The sequence below is a fragment of the Silurus aristotelis genome, assembly GCF_946808225.1.
Source record: "Silurus aristotelis genome assembly, chromosome: 12".
Lineage (NCBI taxonomy): Eukaryota > Metazoa > Chordata > Actinopteri > Siluriformes > Siluridae > Silurus > Silurus aristotelis.
In genome coordinates, this window is record NC_139585.1 from 9781900 (window position 1) to 9794278 (window position 12379).

Below are 12379 nucleotides of genomic sequence, written 5' to 3' on the forward strand. Positions count from 1 at the left end.
CAAAATACATATAAGCTGCATTGAGCATGTTTATAATCCTAGAATTTGTTCTTTTTCTGGATTGTGAGGTATCCAGTATTATTTATCATTCTGAATCAGTACTATGAAAATATAATGGTGAAACTTTAATGTTTTCTCATTAGATCTATATTTTTATAAAACAAGTGCATCTATTTAATTATATGTTCATGATGAAAATATAAAAAGTCTTATAAACGTTTAATTGACCAACACTCATTTCAACGAATAAACCATTTATACAGATAAATAAATAAGTTGTTTACAATGTATAATTACAGATATATGTATTTTCATGTCCATAAAAAATTATTTGAGACTCATTTTGATTTTGCAGGTTTTGCTATTATTTTTGATATTCAGCCTTCTTACTCATTTGAGTTGTATTTCACATTCTCTGGCTATGAATTATGACACTGATGGTGAGCTCAAACAAGGACTTTCAAGGTCCAGTATCCTGTCTGCATTAGCCACTTGCTGTGCTCACTGTGATCATTTTACCAATGCATGGGAACACGAAAATCTCACAAGCTTGCGTGATCCAGAAAAAAAAAACAAGACTCTTGTTCTTGGGCTTGCAATTTATTTATCTGAAATGATGCTGGTTTTGTTTAATTTTGCAATACATTTTTTCCATAGAAAACACAGATATCTAGCAAATTTTATACAAAGGCGGTATCAAAGACCACCCTAACCATGACAGTCAGGCAAAATCAACAATTTGTTCTCCAATCAAAATAGTTACATTACTATTTTGGATGCTTGGATATCACTGCTCTCTTCTTACCAATGGAAACATTTTTCTTTTCAGTTTATGTTTGCATGTGAAATGCCACGAGCAATATTTCCTTATGTACATTAAGCCCAAATCACTCATCATACCCAATTTAGTTTATTTGCAAATTCAGCTTAAAGACATAAAAACATGGGAAGACATTTTGCATGTTCTGTCAATAAAAAATCACATGATTTTACAGAATGCAAGACCCCAGAGCTTGACATGTTGTTAATGTTGTTTCCTCAAGATTGGAGCACTTAGGCAAAAAGAACGACAGGTGTTTTGTGTTTGTGTGCGCGTGTGTGTGTGTGTGTGTGTGTGTGTGTGTGTGTGTGTGTGTGTGTGTGTGGGTGTGTGCGTGCGTGCGTGCTTGTGTGTGTGTGTGTGTGTGTGAGAGACACACACTGTGCTAGTAATTTAATCATTAACATATTGATTATTTGTCATACTATCATCTGTCAAACCTCCACCTTTCTCTGCTCACCATCTCAACATCAAAATGATTCTTTCCTGGGCTATGATTTACATTCTTCTGTTCTCTGTACTAAAGAGGTTTCTTCCTCTTTCTCGTTTAAAGGAAGGTCAGTTCAAGAAGTTTAGTTTGGTGCCTGCGGAGTCCAAAGTCAACAGTGGAGATTTATAGATAGCCAGAACCCTGACAGTGTCTCATGTAGCTGACAGTTCCATTTGTTTTTAACTGTTTAAATTCCTTTTATTAATTCTAAGGTATAATATTTAGGAAGTGTTATGAATTATTCGATTATACTACACTGAAACGTAGAAATTATGAGAGTGAGAAATGAGAGTAAGGAAAATAAGTCTGAGCTTACTAATGGCCCCTAAGAATTTATTCAGGGAGTTTATGATTATGAAAAATATATCTATTAGTAATTCACATAAATTTTGCTACATTTACCAACCTATACTGCATAGCACTCCTATGTTGGCTAGTACATGTATATTCATGGTAATTGTTCTGGAGGTGCAATGAAATGTCAATAAATCCATGTGTTCTTCAAGTCCAGAGTTTCTCATCATTTTAATATTTAGTGTGGGAAATTTAAGAAACTGTTACCACAAAGCTGGAGGCACTTAATTGTACAAGGCATCTATAGATGCGCTAAATTAAAACTTTGCATTCACTTAAACTTGGAAACAAAAACCTGTTCCAACATGGCAATGCCCCTGTGCAGAAAGTGAGTTCCTTGAAGATCTGGTTAACATATTTTGAAGAGGAAGATCTTGAGTGGCCTGCTATAAAGTTCTGATCTCATCCCTAATGAACACCTTTGGGATGAATTGGAATGCTGACTGCACCCCAGGCCTTCTTACCTACATCAGTACCTGCCTTTCATAACACCCTTGTGGCTGATGAACACAAATATCCATAAGCACACTCCAAAATCTAGTGGAACATCTTCCCAGAAGAATGGAGGGAATTTTAAGAGCAAAAAAAAGGAAAGGTTTGTTGTGTTAATTAGGTTAGTACTATGATATTTATATGATGGTAAAACAAGTCACATACCTCTTTCACTTTGATCATTACTAATTTCGACACTCACTGTGGAAGTCAATAAATTCCTGCAGCTTTACTGTGTAATGCCATTAATTTATTTTGTTTTGCACTATTAGGGCCAATATAAACCCAGCCATTATAGATGCACAAGCCAGTGCACTCTTAGTGCCGGTCCCAAGCCCGGGTAAATGGGGAGGGTTGCGTTAGGAAGGGCATCCAGCGTAAAACATGTGCCAAATCAAATATGCGGATCACAAATGAGAATGTCATACCGGATCGGTCGAGGCCCAGGTTAACAACGACCACCACAGGTATCGTTAGCCGACAGGGTACCGGTGGAAATTGGGCTATTGTTGGCCGAAGGAGGAGAAGGAGAGGAGGAAGACGTCTACAGAGACAGCAGGGAAAGGAGCAGTGTAGGAGAGTAGAGGTTCGGGTTGGTACTTTAAATGTTGGTACTATGATGGGTAAAGGGAGAGAGGTAGCTGATGTGATGGAGAGGAGAAAGGTAGATGTGTTGTGTGTTCAGGAGACCAAGTGGAAAGGGAGTAAGGCCAGGAACATTGGAGGTGGGTTTAAACTGTTTTGTCATGGTGTGGATGGGAAGAGAAATGGTGTAGGGGTGATTCTGAAGGAAGAGTACAGTAAGAGTGTAGTGGAGGTGAAGAGAGTTTCTGATAGGGTGATGATCGTGAAGGTAAAAGTTGAAGGGATGATGATAAATGTCATCAGTGTCTATGCTCCACAAGTTGGCTGTGAGATAGAGGAGAAGGAAAGATTCTGGAGTGAATTAGATGAAGTGCTAGATGGTGTACCTAGAAAAGAACGAGTGGTGATTGGGGCAGACTTTAATGGGCATGTAGGTGAAGGGAACAGAGGTGATGAGGAGGTGATGGGTAGGTATGGTTTTAAGGAGAGGAATGGGGAAGGGCAGATGGTGGTAGATTTTGCTAAAAGGATGGAAATGGCAGTGGTGAACACTTATTTTAAGAAGAAGGAGGATCATAGGGTGACGTATAAGAGTGGAGGAAGGTGCACACAGGTGGACTATGTGCTATGCAGGAGATGCAACCTGAAGGAGATTGGAGATAAGGTGTTGGCAGGGGACAGTGTAGCTGGACAGCATCAGATGGTGGTCTGTAGGATGGTTTTGGAGGCGAAGAAGAAGAGGAGGAGAGTGAGGACTGAAAAAAGAATAAGAAACTGAAGGAGGAAGAGTGTAGTGTGAGATTCAGGGAAGAGGTCAGACAGGGGCTTGGTGGTGGTGAAGAGGTGCTGGATGATTGGGCAACTACTGCAGGAGTGATGAGGGAGGCAGCTAGAAAAGTACTTTGTGTGACATCTGGAAATAGAAAGGAAGACAAGGAGACATGGTGGTGGAATGAGGAAGTGCAGGAGAGCATAAGGAGAAAGAGGTTGGCCAAAACAGAAGTGGGATAGACAGAGTGATGAGAAAAGTAAACAGGAGTACAAGGAGATGCGGCAGCAGGTAAAGAGGGATGTGGCGAAAGCCAAGGAAAGGGCATATGAGGAGCTGTATGAGAGGTTGGACACTAAGGAATGGAAGCCAGGCTGAGAGAGGAGGTGACCATCTGTGAGCAACAGTATGGTTTCATGCCGAGGAAGAGCATCACAGATGCATTATTTGCTTTGAGGTTGTTGATGGAGAAGTATAGAGAAGGACAGAAGGAATAGCATTGTGTATTTGTGGATTTAGAGAAAGCGTATGAGCCAAGAGAGGAGTTGTGGTATTGTATGAGGAAGTCAGGTGTGTCAGAGAAGTATGTGAGGGTGGTGCAGGACATGTATGAGGACAGTGTGACGGCAGTGAAGTGTGCAGTAGGTACGACAGACTGGTTCAGGGTGAAGGTTGGACTGCATCAAGGATCGGCCCTGAGCCCTTTCCTGTTTGCAGTGGTGATGGACAGGTTGATGGACGAGGGCAGACAGGAGTTTTCCTGGACTATGATGTTTGCGGATGATATTGTGATTTGTGGTGAGAGTAGGGAGCAGGTTGAGATGAGCCTGGAAAGGTGGAAATATGCGCTGGAGAGAAGGGGAATGAGAGTCAGTAGGAGTAAGACAGAGTACATGTGTGTGAATGAGAGGGAGGGCAGTGGAGTGATGCGGTTGCAGGGAGAAGAGGTGGAGAAGGTGGAGGAGTTCAGGTACCTGGGGTCAACAGTGCAAAGTAATGGAGAGTGTGTTAGAGAAGTGAAAAAAAGAGTGCAGGCAGGGTGGAGTGGGTGAAGAAGAGTGACAGGAGTGATTTGTGATAGAAGAGTATCTGCAAGAATGAAAGGGAAAGTTTATAGGACTGTGGTAAGACCTGCGATGTTGTATGGATTAGAGACAGTGGCATTGAGTAAAAGGCAGGAGGTGGAGCTGGAGGTAGCAGAGCTGAAGATGTTGAGGTTTTCGTTGGGAGTGACGAGGATGGACAAGATTAGAAATGAGTTTATTAGAGGGACAGCGCATGTAGGATGTTTTGGTGACAAGGTGAGGGAGGCGAGATTGAGACGGTTTGGACATGTGCAGAGGAGGGACATGAATTATATTGGTAGAAGAATACTGAGGATGGAGCCACCAGGTAGGAGGAAAAGAGGAAGTCCAAGGAGGAGGTTCATGGATGTGGTGAGGGAAGACATGCAGGTAATTGGTGTGAAAGAGGCAGATGTAGAGGACAGGGTGGTATGGAGACGGATGATCCGCTGTGGCGACCCCTAATGGGAGCAGCCGAAAGAAGAAGAAGAAGAAGAAGGGCCAATATACTGTAACAGAGTATAGAACAGAACCATTTGGCACATCACAGCTCCAACAGTTCAATCCTGATTTTCTGTCCATGTGAGTTTATTCCTGTTTCCACTGTCCAAAACAAAACAGGAAAGTTGAAAGGTTAGACTAAATTGCCTGTTGGTGTAAAAGTGTGTGAAGAAGTGTTTGTTTCAGTGATGGAAAGAACAGATTTCATATATGAAATCTGTTTTGACACTGCATGTAATGTCTCACATTTTTCTATTGTGGAAAAATGTAATTAGAATTTTTTTCTTAATACACATGTTCAAGTTTAAATTTATTTCTATAGCGCTTTTTACAATGGACATTGTCTCAAAGCAACTTTACAGAAATTAAGAATTAAAGTGAATGATGTGTGTTTATCCTTGATGAACAGCCTGGGGTGACAGTGGCAGGGAAAAACTCCCTAGATAAATGAGGAAGAAACTTTGAAAGGAACCAGACTCCAAAAAGAATCCTATCCTCATGTGGGTGATATGAAGAATATAATTATAAATCTTGTTACAATACAAAACACTTGAGAGTAACAACTAACATGAGCACCAGAGTGTGTGTGATTATGAGTAATATTCTTCTGCAGTCTTATACAGTCATTTGACTTGTGGAACCAGGAGCTCCAGAGAAACTCATAAAATAGCTCATCATTTGAGATCCTCATCGAACCAACACCAACTCCCTCATGCTAAAGCCTTTGAAAAATTCGAGAAGTCCAATGTCCGAACTCTACATGAAGTGGGATCCAAATGGCACTGGTACATCTCTAGATGGTTCAGGATGTTTGAGGGGGTTATCATCTACTTCTTTGAAGGTCTTAATCTTTATGAGGTGGGACACAACTGGACAACCTCGGGATGCCTAAGGACGGGAAGAGAAGGAGATGCAGTAGGGAGGAATTAGCATAGCTGCTGTTCATAATATTAACAAGCACAAGTTGATAATGTGCATGTGATCTGATGTACTGGAGCACAAGGTTATGATATGTGATGTGTGATATGTGTAGGACTCGCCAAAAACGATACGCCTTTAATCTGCACTTACACTGGGAGAGTGTGTCTGAGTTCTGAATACTGTCAGGAAGACTATTCCAAAGTTCAGGAGCTAAATGTGAGAATGCTCTACCACCTTTAGTGGACTGTGCTTTTCTAGGAACTACCAGAAGTCCAGAGTTTTGAGATCTCAAAAAGCATGACGGGTTGTAGCGTGATAGAAGACTGGAAAGATACATGAAAGTCAAACCATTTAGTGTTTTGTAGGTAAGTAGCAATAGTTTGTAGTTGATTAAGATCAAGGTTATATGGTCATATTTTCTCAACCTTGTAAGAACTCTGCCTGCTGCATTCTGGACTAACTGTAGCTTGTTTATTAATGATGCAGGACATCCACCTTGTAATCCATTAAAACAGACCAGTGTAAAGGTCATGAATGCATGGACGTGCTTCTCTGCATCAGATATAGACAACATGTTTCTTAGATTAGCAATATTTCTAAGGAAGAAGCCTGTTTTTTAATGTAGGTGATATGATTTTCAAAAGACAGATTGCTGTCTAAAATAACTCCCATGTCTTTGACTGCTGAACTAGTAGTAACAGTAAATCCTTCTAAATGCAAGTAAAATTGCTGGAGCTTCTGTGTACTGTTTTTAGGCCCTTGCGCAAAATCCCTGTCTTATCAGAGTTTAACAATTTAAAGTTAATTGTCATCCAATCTTTTCATTCTTTAACACATTTAGTTAACATGGTCAATTAAGATGTTTCGTCTGGTTTTGATGAGATATATAGTTGGGTATCATCAGCATAACAGTGGAAGCTAATCCCATACCTTCTAATAATATTTCCCAAGGGAAGCATGTATATTGTGAAAAGCAGGGGTCCTAGAACTGAACCTTGTGGCACACCATATTTAACTAGGATTACCCTGGATAGTTCTCTATTTAAATATACAAGCAGCACTAAGATCTTGTAAAACCAACAGAGAGATGTAGCCTTGGTCTGAAGCTAAAAATGAGATCATTTGTGATTTTAATTAGAGAAGATTCTGTGCTATGATGGGGCCTGAAACCTAACTGAAGCTTTTTAAAGATATTGTTTTCTTGTAAAAAAGAAACATAACTGGGCAGACACAATCTTTTCTAAAATATTTGACGTAAACGGAAGGTTTGAAATGGGTCTGTAATTTGATAGTGGGTTTGGATGCAAATTGATCTGAGGAGAAGCGAGGAGTTAATAATATTCAGAAGAGGCTCAACAGCTGCATGTAACACTTCTTTCAGTAGTTTACTTAAAATGGGATCTAACAGACATGTTGTTGATTTGGCTTTGTTAATAACATCATACAGCTCTTCCTGTTCTGACTTGTAAAGCATTGTTATTATAATTTTGGAGCTTTACATGAGACTGGATCACGAGATGCTGTCAGAGGTTGGACTTTCACAGTTTCTAATAAATCTTTTTTACTGAAGAAAATCAGTAAAGTCCTCAGTATTAAACTGTGATGAAATACTCTTTTCAGATATATAATTTGTAGTTATTTTAGCAACTGTACTAAAAAGGAACCTGGGATTGTCTTGGTTGTTTTGCATTTATATAGCATGTATGAACAAAAGCTGCCCTCTTATATTATTATTATTATTATTATTATTATTATTATTATTATTATTATTATTATTATTATTATTATAAATAGTAGTAGTAGAAGTATTAGTAGTAGTATTTTTATTATGAAATGGAGATTCTCTGATTTGTATTGGTCATCAATTTTGTACTTTAAATTATCGCTGCTTTTTAAAGTTTATAGTGCTAGCAATTAGAGCACCTTTTATGACTAATCACTGTCTTTAAACATTAAAACTTAGTGTATCAGTTTTTTTTTATTTCTTCATATTCTCTGTCTTGAACCGTACTTCAGACTTTGCTGTTGTGTAAACTCTTCAGCTCCCAGAAGCTGTCACATTCCTCACTGATAAATACCCTTGCTTATTAGTTTCAGGGCAATTGCTGAATAATATTGTTATAATAATGAATAATATACTCCAAGGTGAGAAAGTAATTAAACATAATTTATATGGTTTCAGTTCCTTCCTTCCGTTTCAGGCATGGCAGTGTGTTTCCTCCAACCACAGTAACTCCGCAAGGCATGTGTGTTTTGGCAGATCTCAACTGCATGTAGAAATAATGGGAAGCACAAAATGTCACACAAATGACCTTTGGACAAGCTTCTCTTCCATAATGGAGGATGCTTTACTGATTTAATTAGATGTACAGGAGTGGAAAAGAAAATACTGTAAATACTATTACTACTACAAAAATATTGTACATAGCGTTACATAAAAATGTGAAACCTCGACAAAAAAAGATGACGTATCACAGCACCTGTTTACTCTCGTTTCAGAAAATCATAACAAGACAGAGTCTAGGTGAGTCTATGCAGCTAATATGCTCTGAGCAATAACTAATTACTGACAAATTCTGCAGGGAAAACAAATGAAAAATTGGCCATTAGAATAACTAACAACCTGAAACCGACAGAGATTGTAAAAGGCGTGAAGTATCTATCACTAGTGCCAACAAGCTGATTGTTCTCTCTAATATATTACTTAAAATTGTAAGCAAGAACAAGAATTTAAAATACTGCCCTATGTCATATAAAATCTATAAAGGCATATGACAAAATAAAGATCTTATATATAGGCCAATGTGTATGATGTTATGATTAAGTTTTATTTCATTTTTTTTTTTTATTATTCTATTTTTTTTTTTTTAATACTTCTTTTATTTTATTGTTTTTTTGCAACATTAAACTGCTCTCAGTGTTCCTGTTCGCAAAATGTTGAGATCATTTAGTTATTCAGTATAATAAAATTACAGCTCTAATGCACTGCTAAACAAGAAATAAATTCTAATCCAATCCTGCTTAAGCTTTGATATATGAATGTTTACCAGTCAAATGTTACTATTAAAATAAGTACACATGATCTTCCAGTATGTAGAATACTTCAATGCATTTTTTTATTCACATGGCTCACCCTGGACAAATTTTGGAGATGTCTAGTAGTCTGGAAGTGGGACTAACTGAGTCAGACCCTGAAAACATTGTTCTCTCATAAGTGCATTATTAGATCTCTAAACTTGTAATGATAAAATCAGTATAGATCACATTTTTGGTATACTTTTTACTAAGATTTTAATAATACAGATTCTCATTAATAGCTTTTGAAAACACTGAATCTTTCAAGATAATAAATGCACAGAATTTGGACAGATGACTAGGCACCAGTGATTGCAGATAGTGTTTTTCTGATTATTTGTTTAATAAAAAAGTATACATATAGCCTACTCACTGTGCCCACTTTACAGTTTACACTTTAATGTACATAACATTTCGGTTTTTTATTACAGCTTGTAAATAAGACTTTTCTATGTCCTATTACATACTTTTAAGACTATATTTTAGAGTAATACATATACATTTGTATTTATATACAAATATATGGGTTTTCACATAGCAATTTATATTTATCAATCAGCTGGACTTCCTGTAGAGAAGCAGCACTCACAGAACACACAACACAAAATGAATGCTCATTCTCCAGCTCATATAGCTAGTTATAGTGTCCTAATATGCAAAGGAAGAAGGTGAGGGCTTTGGTAAAGGGTATGTTATATTTGTTAGCAGAATGTTTGCAACTTTTACATGAATGACATAAAATATAATGTATGTGACTGTTTAAGTGCAATACAAGTCATTTGGGGAAAAAAAAAAGGAAAATCTAATCATTTTATACCCAAATGGTCTGGGTGGTCATATAATAGTGTTCTGTTTAGTTTCTTATTTATTTATTCATTTATTTGTTTTATTTATTTTAGTGGTGAAGAGAGTTTTAATAAATACATTATTAAACTTTCCATGAATGAGATTAGGATAAAGAAAATCCAGGGTTTTGCTTAATTGCCAACTGAAAGTTCATAAAGGAGATGTGTATAATTGTTCATGGAGGAGTACTAATATTATATTGCTTGGAGAATATGAGAAACATTTTTTTGTAATGATTTGTTTACTCCTTAAAACCAGTGTAATTGAATAATATAATATATTTATATAATAAATGTTTTTGTGTGTGTGTCTGTACCTTATGTGGTAGTTCAATGGTTAAGATTTAGAATCTGTGATTTCTGCTGATCATAAGTTTCAGAACAAATTGTTCTTGATACCTTGACGCCATTTGGCTGACGCTCTGATCCTGAGCAACTCTCATTTGAGCACTTGAGGGTTAAGAGCTTTGCTCAAGGGCCCAGCAGGGGTAGATTGGTTGTGCTGGGAATTAAACTCAAAACCTCCTGATCCAAAGTTCAAGGTCTTAACCACTGAGCTACCACTTCCCATGATAGACATGAGCATGCAGCTGAAGAGGTCACTTCCACATGCTGTGGTGTGGGCTGAGAGGCTAACCTTGGGTTCTCTCAAATAAGCCTTGTTTGTGAGAAGGTGCCTCAGGATAACGTATAAATACAAAAAGTCTTGTTTGGCTTGACTTGTTTTAAGTTTTTCATAATGAAATCTAGACTGGTTAATTTTATTTGTGTAGATTAAACCAGATATTATATTAATCCAATTTGTCATTTTGAAATGATTTTTCTGTGAGATGGAGCATACTTCTCTGACATCTATAACTTCATTACTTGTCATGGCTTTGTGTAATTTTATTGGCTTTTCTGACTGTCTATCTGCTACTGGCAATTTAAAGCCAGAGACATTAAACAGACTGACAGCCAGGGGGCGGCATTTCTTCATATAAAGTGAGTCCAGTTAAGTGAGTCCAATTGAGCCAATGTCTGTCTCTGGTGTCTGAGTAAAGCAGCCCACAGTTTAAATGGATGCTCAGCTAATTTATTTAGTAGCCTTCTGATTCTGATGTATTTCAAGAAGCAAGCCTAATGTTCTCCTTCTTAGAGTCCTAAAGTTATTACAAGTACACCCCCTCCCGCCAAAGAAAGAAAGAAAGAAAGAAAAACATTTTTGCTTTCATGTTTCTTTACTTTTCTGTTAGGCTTAAATCTAGAAACCAATGCTCATTTAAAATTTTATAAATATTATAAAAGTTTGAGAGGTGTGGCCGTGCAGAAGGCAGCAATGCCATCTCAGCTAGCCCATAAGTGTGAACGAGTGTGTAAATCGACTGGGACTCAGCAAAAAGCAAAATAATAGGAGCCTTGGGGAAATTCTAATATACAGGAGGTGAGTTTCCCTTTTAGCACCATAAGTAGATGGTACATGGATTACATAAGTCCTTTGATTTTCATAATAATAATAATTCAGTAAACTTGCAGGAGAAGACTTTGGAGGCATACTTAAGATAATTCTGCGTATGTGCCACTAACAAGTGGCATATTGGTGCTGCAGTGAGCGTTACAGCTTTTGCCTCTGTAACTCGATTCCCTCTACAAGGTGAACTGCGTGCTGACCCTGCTATCATCTTTGGCCCATGCTCACAGTATCTGGTGCTAACTTTAGCGGCACACTGGTGCCTCTGCACAGAAATTAATGTGTGTTGGTGCGCTTGGAAACATCATATTTCTGAATGCAATTCATTTTCCTATTCACATCTATTCATTTAACAGACTTGAGTCACACTGGTAAATGTGATATACTAAGTCATATCAGCCCCAAGATAACTTTAATTCAGCAATGAGAGCAAACTAGTTTGGCATTGAATGGCAAACACCGGTGAATATCACTGGCATGCTGTGTTTCTTTTCTCAAGCTTGAGCTTTCCTTTATGTAATGCCTGAGTACTGACTATTTTTTCATCCTGCTTGAGCATAATTGATTATCTGGATGTCTGATTGACATTGAAACGTTCGAGGGTGGCTGGCACTGGCAGAACACTCTCTGCATACCACATTTGGTTTATCGTCCAAGCTGTAAATTGGTGGGATGCAAGACAGCAAATAAACAAGACTGTTCTTGAAGAGCTGTAAGTCTTCATTTCGTGGGTCTGTCAAGTGCTCCAGTGAATACTGAACACAGCTAATAAAAACACTTCGCACCACTTTGTTTTGTACAATCAGGAGAACATCATTGGATATCTTACTTTTCCCAGTAAATCAACTGTATCAGCAGGTATAGTATAAGCCATATTGCTGACTACAGGGAACGTTTATTCACCTCATCGATTATATCGAAAGGAGTACACCAGCATGTACAGCATTTTATGATTCTGTATTTTAATATGACTGTAACAGAGAAAAGCCTGATGATCCAGTTCTTCTTCTTTC

General features: G+C 37.8%; 1 protein-coding gene across 2 annotated transcripts in view; it reads right to left on the minus strand.

Annotated features, from left to right (window-relative positions):
- LOC310734505 (intelectin-like) overlaps positions 1-12379 on the minus strand; it is a 147877-nt gene that overhangs the window by 15590 nt on the left and 119908 nt on the right. The window lies entirely within an intron of this gene.